This window comes from Xyrauchen texanus, chromosome 3 (genome assembly GCF_025860055.1).
Source record: "Xyrauchen texanus isolate HMW12.3.18 chromosome 3, RBS_HiC_50CHRs, whole genome shotgun sequence".
In the NCBI taxonomy this organism is placed as follows: Eukaryota; Metazoa; Chordata; class Actinopteri; order Cypriniformes; family Catostomidae; genus Xyrauchen; species Xyrauchen texanus.
In genome coordinates, this window is record NC_068278.1 from 55,812,839 (window position 1) to 55,830,723 (window position 17,885).

The following is a 17,885-nucleotide window of genomic DNA, read 5'->3' on the forward strand; positions in this document are numbered from 1 at the left end:
GCGTGATGTGTCATGAACCGTTAAAGTTTTCCTCCTACTGCTGCCTTCCGTCTGAAGTTAAAAAAAATAATACCAAAGACATTGATTTATTGCTTGAAGTCATAAAGAGTCAGAATATTCTTTGGTGTCATTTAATAATGTGCTGGTTTAAAAATAATGGTGAGAAAGGTGCAGAAAGGTAAACTGATGATGAATCATAAGCCTTAAAAACTATTTTAAGATTAATTTAATGAATGACTTCTATCTTACAGTCCACACTTCATATAAACATAGAGTTCCATCTACAGGCCCTTGGTGGAAATACTTCTACAATGCAAGCTTTATGACACCAGTTCTGAATATACTATGTATTTGTAATTGGTATTTTAAGTACTTAACTATAAATATACTGAAAAAAATAGACATTTTAAAATTGCCTTTATGTATACATACAGACAGACGGATGGGGAATTATGTCTAACAGCCGTTTCCTCTTTTGCAGTGAGCGCTTCAGGGGTATAAGAGGGAGCCAGATGCCAGAGGAGAGGAGGCATGTAGAGTACAGTGTGTGTGCTAGGCTGAAAAGCATCAGTTTCATAAGATGCTGGAAAGGGCAATTTTTGTTGTTATTACGTTCAATGTAAACAAACTCACATGGTTTGCTGAAGTCGACGCCTGCTTCCTCCTTCCCATATACTAGAAAGGCCATTACACACACACACACACACACACACACACACACACACACACACACACACACACACACATATACACTCACCTAAAGGATTATTAGGAACACCATACTAATACTGTGTTTGACCCCCTTTCGCCTTCAGAACTGCCTTAATTCTACGTTCAACAAGGTGCTGAAAGCATTCTTTAGCAATGTTGGCCCATATTGATAGCATAGCATCTTGCAGTTGATGGAGATTTGTGGGATGCACATCCAGGGCAAGAAGCTCCCGTTCCACCACATCCCAAAGATGCTCTATTGGGTTGAGATCTGGTGACTGTGGGGGCCATTTTAGTACAGTGAACTCATTGTCATTTTCAAGAAACCAATTTGAAATGATTCGAGCTTTGTGACATGGTGCATTATCCTGCTGGAAGTAGCCATCAGAGGATGGGTACATGGTGGCCATAAAGGGATGGACATGGTCAGAAACAATGCTCAGGTAGGCCGTGGCATTTAAACGATGCCCAATTGGCACTAAGGGGCCTAAAGTGTGCCAAGAAAACATCCCCCACACCATTACACCACCACCACCAGCCTGCACATTGGTAACAAGGCATGATGGATCCATGTTCTCATTCTGTTTACGCCAAATTCTGACTCTACCATCTGAATGTCTCAACAGAAATCGAGACTCATCAGACCAGGCAACATTTTTCCAGTCTTCAACTGTCCAATTTTGGTGAGCTCTTGCAAATTGTAGCCTCTTTTTCCTATTTGTAGTGGAGATGAGTGGTACCGGTGGGGTCTTCTGCTGTTGTAGCCCATCCGCCTCAAGGTTGTGCGTGTTGTGGCTTCACAAATGCTTTGCTGCATACCTCGGTTGTAACGAGTGGTTATTTCAGGCAAAGTTGCTCTTCTATCAGCTTGAATCAGTCGGCCCATTCTCCTCTGACCTCTAGCATCAACAAGGCATTTTCAGCCCACAGGACTGCCGCATATTGGATGTTTTTCCTTTTCACACCATTCTTTGTAAACCCTAGAAATGGTTGTGCGTGAAAATCTCAGTAACTGAGCAGATTGTGAAATACTCAGACTGGCCCGTCTGGCACCAACAACCATGCCACACTCAAAATTGCTTAAATCACCTTTCTTTCCCATTCTGACATTCAGTTTGGAGTTCAGGAGATTGTCTTGACCAGGACCACACCCCTAAATGCATTGAAGCAACTGCCATGTGATTGGTTGATTAGATAATTGCATTAATGAGAAATTGAACAGGTGTTCCTAATAATCCTTTAGGTGAGTGTGATATATATATATATATATATATATATATATATATATATATAAGTATTTAAAATATACAGACATTAGATGACAGATAATTGGAAAAGAGTGTTATGGATTTTAACCCCATTGAGCTTTTGTGGGATCAGTTATACTGTAAGGTGCGTGAGAAGTGCCCGACAAGACAGTCACATCTATGGCAAGTGCTACAGGAAGTGTGGGGTGAAAGGTCAACTGAGTATCTGGACAAATTGATAGCTGGAATGCCAAGGATCTGCAAAGCTGTTATTGCTGCACGTGGAGGATTTTTTGATGAGAACTCTTGGAAGGAATTTTTTTCAAATTGTAATAGTAATTTTTCATGTTATTAATGTCCTGACTATACATTGTGATCAGTTGAATGCCACTTTGGTGAATAAAAACTGCCAATTTCATTCGTTAAGAGCAAAATCTACATTACTCCAAACTTTTGGCTGCCAGTGTGTGTGTGTGTGTGTGTGTGTGTGTGTGTATATATATATATATATATATATATATATATATATATATATATATATATATATATAAATCTGGCATAATGGGGCCATATTATAAGTAAACCCATACATTTTCACGTTGAACCTCTTATATTGTGGTCACTTTGAAATCCATGGTTAACATAATGAACATACATTTTTGTTTTTCAATGGCTCAGTTGTTCTTCGCCCACGTCCGAGGCCGCCCACCCTCCCACCAAGACCCATGTTATTTACATTACTCACTCAGTCCATGTACCTTCTTGTTGGTCCATAGAAATAGAACAAAACGGGTAGAATAGCAATCGCCATAAAGGAAACGAATTAATGGGCGGGACTTATTGGCCCGAAAGGTGTCTCTAATTGGTCAGGAACGACTATTCACTGTGTATTTATAACTAAATGGCCATTAAATGTTCTCTGTGTCATTATTCAAATGTACATTATTGCCCAAGCGGCTAGACTGCATGTATTGTCACCTGGTACTTGTTACTTTTCTCATCGTTGGTCATGATGAACCAATCACTTACGTTTGTGATGACATGATTCGCCGCGTTCTTTAATTATTTAAAGAGCTTGAAAGAGAATGTTTCAGTTTATATGTAGGGTCATTTTAATTATCCTACATAAAATTGATTTAATATAATTTTCTTAAGTTAAATTTAAACTATTTAAATTTCTAGTGTACAAATGCCTCCAACTAAACAAAAAACGTGCTGATATATGAATGCGTCTCAACGGAAGAATCGGCTGTCTGAGCCACTATGCGCCCCCTGTCCCTATAAAAACAGCTTGTAGGAGCTATTAACGTTTTCATCCCAATGTGTTTCACACATTGGCCGCCTGGCTGTTGATCCGAGCGTAGTGTGAACGGCACCGTCCTGAGGCTGCAACAGCGATTCTGGGAATTTCGTCCGGTTCCCTCAGTTTCGACACGCCGTCTAGACGGCCATTAAACCACATACTTTAAAGTATATAACTGAGTGATCTCGAAGACATTTGGATATTCACGCGATATCAAGGTAATAGTTTGGGACCGTGTGTGATTTTTTTGGTCGTTAGACATGCTACCTGACGTTAAGTTTTACGGTTTATTTTGTGTCTTTTTGAATATATAATGTTAAATGCTGAATATGAAATGTGAACGTTTGGCTGTGGAATCCATAACATATAACTTTTATTTAGGAGGTTAATGATATTGCAAACAACAAACTAGACCAATTTGACACATTTTGAACTTATTTGCTAACTAATGTTTTAACAGAATTTTATCATGACAATATATTAGTTCACATTTTCTGTTTTGTCGTTGCGTATGTTGTCGTTGCCGTTATGTTTCGTCAATGTTATTCTCAGCACACATATGACTCTATTTTAAAGTTTTTTTTCTCTCCCTATTTATTATCTATAAGCTGATTTAATATGATGTCTGTGTGTTGTGTTCACAGAAAAAAAGTCTAGTCTGTCTAGTTTTGTTCTTGGGCTGTTTTGTTGAGTTGTAGTCAGTGTTTCCTTAACAAATTAAGGAATACTTTATATTATTGTGTGACATATTTTACTTGGTACTAATTAAACAATAATAAAATATTTTAAGAAGCAACTCCACCAAATAATCACTACATCAATCATGGTAGGTGGTGGTACCATGGTAAAGTAATAGCAGGGTTGGGAGGGTTACTTTTTAATGTAATCTGTTACATATTACTGATTACTTAACAATAAGTGTAATCAGTAACGTGACCCAATTAAAGAAATATGAAAGTAATGTAATTAGATCACTTTTCGTTGCTTTCAGTGTTGGGTGAGTTTCTCTAAAAAATAAATATATTACTAACCACTAATTACATCTTCTACAGTGTAATTCGATTACTGTACTAATTACTTTCAAAAAACACAACCCCGACCAGGCGAAAAACACAAGGATAGACATGAAACCGTTCTTTTAATTCTTTCAAATAAATCATAAAATATTAATGAACTGGCCAAAGAATTTAATCGGGCAGTGTTAAATTAGAAAACATATATTTTAACATTAGATGTTCAATTTTAAATTCACTATTGTGTTATATAGAATTGTTCTATAGTCTATACAGTATTTATTGCAATTATATCAGAAGTAACTAATTAAATTACTGAAAAATGAAGAGTAATCCCTTTGCTTTTTGATCAAAAAGTAATTTAATTACAGTAATTAGTAATGCATTACACCAACACTGATTACTTTTGGATTACCAAAAGGGCACATATTAGGGATAGGCATTTTGGTAATTTTGTCCACACAAGTACTCTGACTAGTAACTCGTCGAGTACTCGAGGGCCAATGACATGGACATAACAGTGTATATAGTAACATGTCTAACAAACGTCTTTGGCTGCTGAATTGTGTCTTGTTGTTCCAGTGTATCATCTATTCGTTATTAAAGGCTGCTACAAAATAATCTGTAACAAAATATACAAAGGTTTACATAAATAAAATATAATGCATCATATTTTGTCATTATGTGAAAATTCGCTGACCGATTCTCGCACGTCTGTCTGTTCTTCAGGTCACTGTAGTAATTTTAGTTAATGTGCACCAGTTTTTTTTTTTAGTGACTGTCTGAACCGTCTATTTTCAAATCATGGTTTGATTAACAGGAGATGCCATAACCATCATGTTAAGTTGAAGTTCAGTTTTGAAGATGCTGCTTTCTGATCCATTTAGCTGCGCTCTGTCTGTTTGAAACACTCGCCTGCTGTATATGTGTTCAGTTCGCTGCTATACGCCATCTGTCTGTCTGTCTGTGGCCAAGTGTTCGCTCCTGTGGTGAAAGCTGCAATGCTCCGTATTGTTGTTGCTGTGATGATTCATGAAGCGTTACATTCAACTCGGAGAGTCTGAATTTCCACCTTTCAACTGGGGAAAGTGCAACAGAATTACACATTATGTCGGACTTCTAAGTTGGTAAATCCTGTGGATATCTTCCACTCCCATTTTGACGAGATTCAGTTGTGTGTTATGTCACTTAGGGCAGGGGGGTTTACAGTCCGTGACAAACATTCACTTTTATTGAATAATATCAATTTATGAGTCGATGTTCTTACATTAAATGATAATAAAAATTTGTTTATCAAACGTTTTGCAGAGACGGGTGTTTAAAACACAGTTAATTACACTCTCGTTTGATTATCGTAATGATGGCATTGCAGGTCGTATATCAGTTTGGTTGCTATGAGAAGTCTCTGACAATCAATATCCCTTAACCACAACGTAATCTGATTTATGTTTTGGTTAACATTAAACTAAATCTGACAGGATATACCTCAGATTCAAAAACACTGCAAAGTGTAAGTCTACCATGTATTGAAGGTAGTGTATATTTACACTTCATTAACTTCAGACTGTATTCAATAGGTAGATCACACGTGATCATGATCGTTATTTTTGTCATAATTAAATGCAGGAGAGTGTTTCCTTTCCTCTGCTTGATCCAGAGTCAAACATCCCCAGCTAACAGTTTATGACTGATTTCTATGTTTCTGTTCAAAGAGGATTTTAAAGTGGAAAAAACGTTGATTCCAAAAAGAAAACAAAATCTAGTTTTAAAGAATAGATAAAAACAGATTTAAACTTTTAGTGTGTCTTTCCTAATTACTATAAGTGTTGAACATGTTACATTTGCCAGTACGTTTCCATTATCCAGACATTGAACCGTTCTCAACAACAATTTATCCAAATCATTCCTAAGAACTTAAAACACATTTTCAATTAATTTAGTATTTATGTGTACAATTTGGATTAGTTATGATCAGGGATGCAAAATCATGAGAGGTGAAAAAGGAAAGCCATAGCAGGTTTTCCAGGGGTATTTTTTCAGTAGATTTTTGTATTCAAAAATGTTTTCTTAAATGATGAAGGTTTAAGTACCGCTCACCTGGGGGAGTGGTAATGTTTTCAGCTTCAGTATGGAATGGAACAACATTCAAGATGTCCTGGCTAATATAGTACAGTTTGCATTTGCAACCAGGGGATTTCTATGCCGTACCAGCAATGATTCACAAATCGTGTCAGTATTTTCAGCTATTCCTGCTCCTGCCAAATGATGAGGGCCACGGATTTCGTTGACCGGTGTTGTCTGCGCATGCGACAGTAGGAGTCTTGAGAGATCCCGTAGAGAACGTGCATCTAAACCAGGGGTGCCCAATACGTCGATCGCGATCTACCAGCATTGCCTTTGTGATCGACTGGTAGATCGCACAAAATTTATATGTACTTTAGTTCAATTTTAATAAAAATAAATATAATGTCTTTCCTTCTTTTAGTTTCTGTCTGACTTGCACTTGATGAGTAAATATTGACCAGGCGAGGTTTTGTTTATTCAGCTGCCATGACAAATAGGTTTGCGCATACACGCCTTCCAAGGACTTCTGAGAACAGAGCGTGAAATTGCGATGCTACTGCCCAGATTAGGCAAAACTGTCTGATTCCACTCAGTGCAAGTCATCAGAATAAGGTAAATGCCCTGGCTATTGTAATCTATTGTGCTGTAGGTGTTTTGGGTTTAGTTTTAAAACTGAATGATATCAACATTGAACATTTATTATATATTTTTTTATTAATTAGAAGATGAATTCCATGTAGGGATACATGCAGTAGTCCCAACAAGCATTTTCTTATTTTAAATGAAACAGTGTTTTTTTTTTTTAGTTGGTAGATCTTATTGAGTTGGTCATTTAAAAGTAGATCATCACACAAAATGTGGGCACCCCTGATCTAAACCATCTCTCAATCTAAACAAACCATCGTCGTTATCAATTTATGTCAGGAAAATTCACCATTTAGTTTGTCAGAAATTTAAAACTTTTTTACATTTTTGGAATATGTAACTGTAATCTGATTACGATGGGTTTTAATGTATTATGTATATTATGTATCTTTTGTATCCAGTGACGATGTGATGGGTTGTTTTTGAGTCCTACATGCCCACATTATATGTTTGAGTTACAAGTTGTACGATTTGTACTTGTTGTCTAAGGGTGCACATTAGGCAAGAAAAAAGAAAAACAATTTTATTTCTGTTTTATTAATTTGAAGTTTGTTTGTTTTTTCTTCTTACCTCTCTCTTGGTTCATGACTTCAGCATGGTTCCGGGGGTGGGTTTTAAGAGAATGTCCGGCCTATCTGTTTCCTGTTTTATACAGTAATCATGGAATTATGGGTAATATAGGACTAGGTCAACTAGGCCTTCTGTTGAGGAGCATTCACTGATTATAGTATGTGTATTGCTAATGTTAGATGTGGTAGTTTATGGTGTATTTGTTGTTTTCTGTAAATGGGCGGTTGTGGCTCAGGTGGTAGAGCGGGTTGTCCACTAATCGCAGGGTTGGTGGTTCGATTCCTGGCCCACACGACTCCACATGCCGAAGTGTCTTGGGTTTATTGTTTATGAGCATTGTCTCCTGATGCCTCCCCACATATCCTGGTTACTCCCAAAGATATATGGTATCACATGCTCTTAATATAATATAAAACTATTTTAGTATAGTATTTAGGCTTAATATCAGTACTAGATATGGTCTTTTGAGAAAAACTTGATCAATCACTACTTTTTTTGCCAGTAATTTGAGATTATCAGCATCGGACGATACCTTGACTGATTAATGAATGTCTAAACTTCTTGTTTTCAAATACATTTCTTTTAGTGAATAGTGCATAAATAGTGTGTAAAGTGTTCGTTAATTTCATAAATTGAGTATGTCATATATAAAATGGTAACACTGTTTTAGTATATACAGTGGCAAGAAAAACTATGTGAACCCTTTAGAATTAGTTGGTTTTCTGCAGTAATTGGTCATAAGATGTGATCTCATCCATCAAAGTTACAAATATAGACGAACAAAATGTGCTTAAGCTAACAACACACAAACAATTATAATCTTTCATGTCTTCATTGAACACATCCCATTAAACATTCACAGTGCTGTGGAAAAAGTAAGTGAACCCTTGTATTTAATAACTGGTCGATCCTTTTCTTTTTTAACACCAAGATCGGCCAATACCGTTTTTTTTTTATTTTTTTATGTATTTATTTTTTATGTGCCCTTTGCCACACTTCTGTTTGACACCGAGCTTTCATGTTAAAGAGAGTAAAGCTAAAAGCACTCATGATCACTCAAACAGTCTCTATCGCTCAATGTCTTATGGTCACGTGTACTCCGATTTGTATTTGCATGTTTATTTGTTGTTTAATTAGCTTTTATAACCATTTGCAGCCTCTTTATCCTCTTCCTGCTTACTGTGCAGCGAGTCAGAATTACTACTGTAATGACTCTAGATAGAAAATTGGCAGCTTAAAATTCTTACACCATTTTAAAAACAAAATGGCAGGGCCTGGGTAGCTCAGCGAGTATTGACACTGAATACCACCTCTGGGGTCAAGAGTTCAAATCCAGATTGTGCTGAGTGACTCCAGCCAGGTCTCCTAAGCAACCAAATTGGTCCGGTTGCTATGGAGGGTAGAGTCACATGGGGTAACCTCCTCGTCGGACCTGATTATAGGCACAATCAGTTGATTGCTTATCAAGGATTTAAGATGAATATCGACCGATTTCAATCGGTGGCTGATCGATTGGTGCAGCCCTAAAAAAGTAACTGCTCAGGTGGGAAACACCTTAAACCTTAAGCACCATACCGTGGAATTGTGGAGATGAATGTAAGTGGAAATGCAGTACAAATTATAGCCCCATGTTTGTAAGATACACCCAATTTAATGTAGTTTTACACCATTTGTAATGACTAGGAAGGCTACATTTATGTTTATTCTTTGTCACATTCACAAATGCAGCAAACGGTTTTAAGCACTCATTCAACATTACAATGCACCAATTATTTGTTTATTTGCCTAAGTGCAGTGCAACAGTAGGCTAACAATATGTTTGATATTACTAATAATATGTTTTAATTGTAAAACATAGTACCAAATAGGGTTTACAATGTGCATGTTTTTTGGTGTGGAGGAAATTGACATTGACAATATCCATGCTGGAAATTGACAGTGAAACTGTGGCAGAAAATAGACCGTATTGGAAAAAATGCCAATAAATAAACTGCAAATTAATAATATATATTCCGTAGGTATTGTTTAGAATTAAACTAAATCACAAATGCAACAAATTACTGAATGCATACAAATGCATATCTGAAGTGTTAGCCTGGGCAATAATTACATTCAATTTTGTAATAATTAATATTTGTTTTGTTTTGTTTTAGTCATCTGACTACTGTACATGTTGCAAATTTTTGTTTGTGTTTTATCTAAGATAAACATGGATTTAGAGTGTCCTGATGTTCATGATCAATTTGAAGTTGAAGAAATCTAAAATGAAGTTCAAGAATTGGTTATAACTTAAATATTTATCTGTGTGTTTATCAAACATATTTCATAACCAAATATTAAACCTCTAATAACATTATCAATGCACCTCAAAACCATGATCATTTGTGACGGTTATCATATTGCGAAAGTGTCCTACTGTTACACCCCTAACCACAACAAAGCGTTTCCAGTAGCTGCAGATTAGACCTGCACAATGTTCAAAAGGAATTATTGGACCATTCTTCCTTACAGAACTGCGTCAGCTCAGCCATATTCTTATGATGTCTGGTGTGAACATCTCTCTTGAGGTCATTTAATAGCATATCTATTGGGTTAAGTTCTGGGGTCTGGCTGGGCCACTCCAAAAGGTGGATTTTCTTTTTTTGAAGCCATTCTGTTGTGGATTTACTTTGAGGTTTAGGGTCATTGTCCTGCTACATTACTCAACTTCTACTGAGCTTCAGCTGGCGCACAGCCACCCTGTCATAATCCTGTAGGATATTTTGATAATCTTGGGAATTCATATTTCCCTCTAATGGCAAGCAGTCCAGGCCCCAGAAGTAGCAAAGCGGCCCCAAATCATGATGCTTCCTCCACCATACTTCATTGGTTGGATGATGTTTTCATGTTGTTATGTGGTGCCATTTTTATGCCATGCGAAGTGCTGCGTGTTCTTCCCAAACCTTTCAACCTTAGTTTTATCAGTCAAGGTGGTCTTTGGCAAACTTCAGGTGTGTGACAAGTTTTTGTTAGAAAGCAGCGGCTTCCCTCGTGGTGACCTATCATGGACATCATGATTGTTTAATGTTTTCCATATAATAGACTCCGGAACAGATGTTAACCAGTTTCGATGATTCCTTCAACTCTTTAGCTGTCTCTTTATGGTATTTTTATTTTTTTACCTCATTGAGTATTCTGCAGTGTGCCGTTTGAGTCATCTTGGATAAATGGCCACTTCTAGGGAGAGTATCCATAGTACTAAATTGTCTCCTTTTATAAACAATATGTCTAACTGTGGACAGATGAAGATCTGAGCTCTTTTAAATCATTTTGTAACCCTTTCCAGTTTTATTCAAACAACAATTCTTGATCATAGGTCTTTTTGTGAGGCATCGTCAACATCAGCAGATGCTTCTTTGAGCAAACTCAAACTGTTTGAGTGCTTTTTATTAGTCAAATATCTGTAACCCACACCTCCAATACCATTAATTGGATGCCAGGTTTGCCAACTCTTGACTTTAGTCTATGGGTTCACTTCCACAGCACTGTGAACGTTTAATGGAATGCTTTTAATATAGACATGAAAGATTATAATTATTTGTTTGTTATTAGTTTAAGCACATTGTGTTTGTCTGTACTTGTGACTTTGATGATGTTGATCACATTTTATGACCAATTAATGCAGAAAACCAGCAATTCCAAAGGGTTCAAATAATTTTTCTTATAACTGTAGATAATATTTATGCTTAATATCAGTACTAGATATCGTCTTTTGAAAAAAAACAAACAAAAAAAAAAAAAAACCTTGATTAACCGCTACTTTTGAGCAAACAATAAAAGGACTGTTTCCACTTATGATACACCTTGGCATGCACCATTCATTATTTCAACTGCATGAATCAGTGAGTTAATTATAAATGTGTACACAGTGTCCTATGAACTAGAAGTAAACAGAACAGAAAAGGATCATTTGAAAATGTTGCCAGAGATAGTTACAATTATATGTTGTCACTGTCTCAAATTATTCAGAGGATGTTTTTAGCATACTGATTATTTGTTATTTACTTCATGTTGTTTTTGGCAACCCTTAATATTTGCTTTAAGACAGCATGTAGCCCTTATTTACCATTTAGCTAGTATTGCATTTTCCCACTTGCCTAGAGGTAAGTCTCATTTGAAGAGAGTGTTTTGTGTGATGTAAGAGGAGGAAGGTTGTAAAACTGATTGCTGCTTTGGGATCGGCTTGTAAGTTGTAACAGGATGCGTGTGTGACATGACACGAGATTAAACAACTCTGGCAACGCGACATCGGAAAAGTACCGCCTACACATTATTTGTATTTTGGGCTGAGGAAATGTATCCGATTTCTGAAACCTCTGTCCTCAACTATGGAGAACGGCTAATAATCCAGGGCCAGGAATTCCATAATTTTCCTTGTAATTGCTTTGGTCTATTTGCTGCTCTTACCAAGGAAAGGCTGCTGACTTGTGGCTGGCTCTGGCTAACATTAGGCGCCTGAAGTGCCCTTTTTAGCTTCTTCAAACTGGGCATGTTCAGCTGGGTGCGGGTGTTTTAATTGTCTAATTAGGTTTGTTGTTCCAAACATTATCGTGGTGGTTACCCCACGGTTTACTTTAGTCTTTACAATTATTACAAATTGCGAACTCGGTGTCTTCACTCACAGTGAAGAACTTCCACGCCAACGACATGTTTACATGTGGCTGTGACGTTATTGCCTGCGCTGCTGGCAGCAAAACAAACCGTCTCAAGACGTGAGGCTGACCGGCCGGTTACTGGGCCGAGCATGCGGAAAATCAGCTGATTCCGGTCGATCTGTGCATCTCCAATAAGTACATGTCTAATATATAGAACACAATCTTTAAAGCAGAGACCCATATGTAGACATTTAATTCACAATTGAGTAGTTGTTCTTCCTGGAGAAATGCTTGGTTGCAATTGTTTTACTTTTCCATTAGTAAATATTAAAGGAGGATTCTTTACAGTTACACTAGTGTTTCTTTTGTCTTTTTTTTTTTTTTTTTTATAAAAAAAATATTATATATATATTTTAGTGAATTTAGTTTAAAATAATATATGTCATCAATCAACAGTGAACTAAAATTCCAAAGTAAATAATTTGTTGAATACTGCTTTTTTCAGTTTTCGATTAACTGGTTTTAGTTTTGTTGTAGCTTATTTAGTGTACATTTTTCAAGGTTGTTTCTGTCACTCTAAAATGCAGGTCCTTATTGTTTTTGTGGCTGAATACACAACTGTTTTTTAAAATGATGTAGTTCGATTATTATCTAAAAGATGTTGTTCCCTTAAAGGAGTGTTTAATACAAGTTGTTGTGCTGCAAGCGGTTTATTTATGGAATGGAATGCAAAAATGTGTCCAACTCCCTGATCACTGACAAAAAGTGTCATGAGAAATCTCAACTGTCTTTGTGACAGCACTATTCTATGTCAAATTACACAAAAATTGTGTTTGCGGGCCATGGTCTTTGAACTTTTTGCCTGTCAATAATTTTGTGTCATGGTACGCAAGTAGGGAGGAGGACCCAGATCCAGCAGTGAGTAAAATACATTATTTTATTAAACAAAAGAAAAACAAAAAGGAAACCACTCTCACAAGGGAGAACTGGTAAGAACAAAAAAGAACTAAACATGATAAACTGATAAAGAAGCTAGACGAAACATAAGAATGCGGGTCAACAGACATGGGAATGAAATAATCTGACAAACATAAGAGGAAAGGGAGCACAATATATGCAGACAAGGCACAAGAGACTATCAACATAACGAGGACTAAACTAGGGGTGAGGCCAGAGGAAACCAGTGGGCATAGTTGGGAGAGCATATGGCAAACGCAAACATTAGCCTAGACCATGTGCTCATACATAAATTCACACGGATGAAAAACTGACAAAGACAGAAGGGCAGACAGGGATTGATCATGACCCCCCCCCCCCCCAATGTTATCACCTGACAGGACTGAAAGCAGATCGAGGAGGCGGTGGGTGGAGAATACCAGAGGAAAGGAATTGGTCAGGCCGAGGGACAGATGCCAGACAAGGGAGGGTGGGTTGGGGAGACCGGGGGAATTGTCTGGGCTAGGTTGTAGGTGGACCAGACGGCCATAGCAGAACCTGAAAAGGACCCGGAGACCTAGATGGACCGGGAGGCCAGGACAGAGCCGGAGGAGAACCCAGAGACCTGGATGGACGGGAAGGCCAGGACCGAGCAGCTGAGTTCAGCACCGGAAAATCCTCGTCCACTGGACAGATGGGGTCTGTGGTGGATACTGGGCAGAGGTCAGATGGATTAGGGGAGGCCGCTGGACGGGTCAGACCGAGCTGGGACTCTGAAGGACTGGACAGGGGCCCCAGAGGAATGGATAGACCGGGAGTTGATGGCCGGAGAGGACCGGGCAGACTTGTCAGTAGTTGTTGGGGACAGGACTGTGTCAGACAGGTCAACAACCACTGGGGGACAGGACTGAGAGAGTGGCACCCGCTGGGGACTTAACAGACTGAAAGCGTGGCACCCGCTGGGGACTTAACAGATTGAAAGCTGGGGTCTGACGGGTGCTGGTTACTGGACTGAGCAATGGACTGGTAGCTGGTGTCTGATGAGTGTCTGACTGAGCAAAGGGCTGGTTGATGGCAGCTAGGGTACTGGACAGGATAGTTGACGGTCATGGGGGACTGAACAGGCTCCTCGCAGGTCACTGGGGGCTGGATGGGATCGTCGATGGTCACAGGGAACTGGATAGGCTCGTCAACAGCCTCAGGGAACTGGACAGACAGTGACTGGGGAACGGCCTCTGTAGCCGGGAGCGCTGGCCGCGACTGGGAAACGGCCTCAGTGTTTACTTTTTTTTTTTTTTAAAGGTTAATAAAATGTTATCATCAAAAAAACTGTCTAATCAAATGAATTCATGGAACTTCAATTCGGCAAAATAAAAACCGATCAATTACATTTCAACATGCCATTTGTATTATTTTTATCAAATGAAATGCTTATACAGAACACTGGAGTTAGTTTTATTTTTTTGTTGCTATATAAATTTTTGCACAGTAGAAGACACTTATGAGATATTGCTTAAATATAATGTAATTATTATTGATTTATTATTTATTACTACATTGAATTTTACATTTTACTTTACAGAGGTCAAGTATTTCTGTAGCAATTTCTTTAATATCACACATCTACTTAAATTTAAGCTTTTATTTTGATGGGAAACCGGATGAAGCACTTTCAGTTTTTATTTTTTTGACAACAGCTTCACACCTCCAGATAAGCAGTTTGCTGTATAACTGCATGCTTCAAGGTTAATAAGCTCTCTGTCATCTACACACACTCATCAGTACGTGATGATCATAATGAGATGTTTTCAGCAGCAAATATACTGGCTACACAAAATTGCTTTGAAGTGTCATGATTAATAAACAGAGTTGGGGAGTAACGAAATACAAGTAACGGAACGTATTTAAAATGCAAAATATTAGTAACTGTATTCCACTATGTTACAATTTAAATAATTGGTATTTAGAATAGTTACATTCAAAAAGTATTTTGATTACTGAAGAGATTACTTTTGCATTTTGTTTCATTTAATATTTAATCCTTTTCAGATGGAAAACATTTATACAAAATAAATGATGCGAAAGTGCATTTGAACAGCGGTGAAACACTTTCTAATGATGTGTTACATTCATACGAGCAGACAGAGAAGTTTGAAGTAAATTTGGAGCAGCAGAAATAGAAATAAACTTTGTGTAAATTGTCAGCTTTATGCTAAACTAAAATGTTATTTCTTGCCATTTTATATGCACATTTTACCAGACACAATCATATTTTTTATCAAGAAAATTCATGGTGGATCATAATTTCTTTTTCTATTAAGTTTGTTTGATATTAGGGCAAATGATGATCATGTCTGTGTTGTTTTCCTGTAAAAAATATCTAAAAATTATTAAAACAAGAACAATTCGATTTTTCTTGTTTTAGAAACGACACAACATAAGATATTTAGGTTTTTCAGAGAATGTATTTTTAACGTGTATTTTGTCTTACTGTACTGACAGAGTTTTTATAGTCAAAACAAGTGAAAAATATCTACCAGCACAAAGCACTGCCACTCAGACTTAACTTTAATTTAACAATCGTGTAATGCAAATGTTCCTGGTCAAAGAGGGTTCATACGCAGTGTTAACGACACAGTGTAAAAGATGAGACTCACGCTTGCTCTGTTTCTGTGGAGTGAAAAAATTATGAAACAAAATCTAAAAAACTAAAGGTTTTGTATAATGAGAACTAATGGCTCATGTGTTTAATCAAAGAGCATTAAAATGACATGTCAAAGAAATTAGGACAAATATTTTCTATTGTATAATATCAAATTTGTGTGTGTGTGTGTGTGTGTGTGTGTGTGTGTGTGTGTGTGTGTGTGTGTGTGTGTGTGTGTGTGCGTGTGTGTGTGTGTGTTAATTACATTTTTATTGATTCCGCAATTCTGTCCGTGTTTTCCGCAAAGCGAAAATCATAGGGCCCAGCATTTATTTAAAAAAAAAACCAATAAGGCACTTATTGTAAATAAATGCTAAAATATACACCGTTTCTAAAATGTTAACATGATTTTAGAGCGATTTCAAATCGTATAAAGTTACATCCAATACAATATGATCTCCAAAGATTTTTGCTTTCTTTTATAATAAAAAGTCTAAATATTTTTTGTGGTAATCAAAATTGTCACAAATGCTGATAATTGAGCTTAAGTTTTTGGTAACCCAAAACATTCCTTTTTGATTTCTTTTAGCTACTTTTTGTTAGTAACGTGCAATGTGTGAACTTATTCAAATGGGTATCTTTTAGCTGTAGTTTAACTACTAAGTTTCAAAGTAGCTCCTCAAACACTGATTATATTATTTCCAGGAGTTTTACACTTCACGGATTACCCACCATACAGGCTACCAACACAAACTCTTGATTCCAGTAAACTGCTAATATCTGGGCATGCAGGGCTGTTATGTTTTGGTGATCGGACTCATATGAGGAATTTATGAAAAATGTGGTAACCTCTCAGCGACCATAAAAAACACCTGTTATTTCATGCAGCCTTGAATCAGGTAACTTGATGTTGGTGATGCAAGGAAACTAGTGGGCAGTGAGCCAGTGTTTTGTTGTTTAAAAGGTATTGTTTTGCCAGACCTTGTTTCAGGAAAGAAAGGATGCTTTTCTGTCTTTTCTATGCTTTACAGCTCTTTGCCCCCTGGCAGTTCACAGCCCTTTGCAATATTAATAAGATCCGTTTGTGTGACCATGTTGTGCTTTCAACCAAAACGGCAAACATGGTCTGCAAACACATGTAACAGTACACGATTGGACATTTCATTTTCCTTTTACCCTGCAGCACTTTGTCTTGTGACCTGATCTGATCCTGTTCACCAAGGTTATTTTCTATTTTATGATAAAAACTAGCTACATGTGCTTTTCTCCTGTAGTATATTAAAACTAGACTTTTGCCAATGCAAAACTCGTGTCATTATGTTACTTTATAAATACTTCCTCACACTTTATACATTTTTCAAGGACTCTATAGCAGTTGCCGAACCGAGACGATCGCCTCGCGGCTCGCACATGAAATCATTACGCAGTAGTGCTCTGGTAAGATTAATGAATGCATGCATGGGAATATTTATGTGTGAATTGTGGAGGGAATCCTCTTTTGAAAAATGTATTGTGTTCTTGTTATGTTTATCATAAGTAAAATGCATGTTCACTGCCGTTCATACAGTAGTCCTAACAATGTAGGAGCGGTGGTGGCGTAGTGGGCTAAAGCACATAACTGTTAATCAGAAGGTCGCTGGTTGGATCCCCACAGCCACCACCATTGTGTCCTTGAGCAAGGCACTTAAATCCAGGTTGCTCCGGGGGGATTGTCCCTGTAATAAGTGCACTGTAAGTCGCTTTGGATAAAAGCATCTGCCAAATGCATAAATGTAATGTAAATGTAAATTTTGGCAACTAATAGCACTAAAGAGTGACAGCCTAGTGCGTTTTGGCAGGTAATTGATGTAAACACAGTCGGTAATGTCTGAAGTGAAGAAACAGGCGGCACAAAAATTTGGATTTAGTCAAAAGATCGGATCTGTGCATTAAGCCTTTCAGTGTAAATGCAGCCTATTCAATTCTGGTCCCTCCTTTAAAGGAATATTCTTTGTTCAAATGACCTGTTTCATGTGACGTCACTGTATGACCACTCCGCAATGTTTGTGACATTTCATTTACCTTCAATGTGCTGCGTTGTGGGATGCGGCAAAATTTGGCAAAATGTTTGTTTTTATT

General features: G+C 37.3%; 1 protein-coding gene across 3 annotated transcripts in view; it reads left to right on the forward strand.

Annotated features, from left to right (window-relative positions):
* The first annotated feature begins 3,329 nt into the window (after positions 1-3,329).
* Positions 3,330-17,885, forward strand: part of lifra (LIF receptor subunit alpha a) — a 63,219-nt gene continuing 48,663 nt past the window's right edge. For 2 of the 3 annotated variants that reach the window (XM_052111451.1, XM_052111459.1), the window contains exon 1: positions 3,330-3,479. The gene's annotated coding sequence lies outside the window, so the exon portion shown is untranslated. Of the gene's footprint in view, positions 3,480-16,482; positions 16,667-17,885 lie in introns of those variants that run through there. The other variant, XM_052111468.1, reaches the window with a different exon arrangement.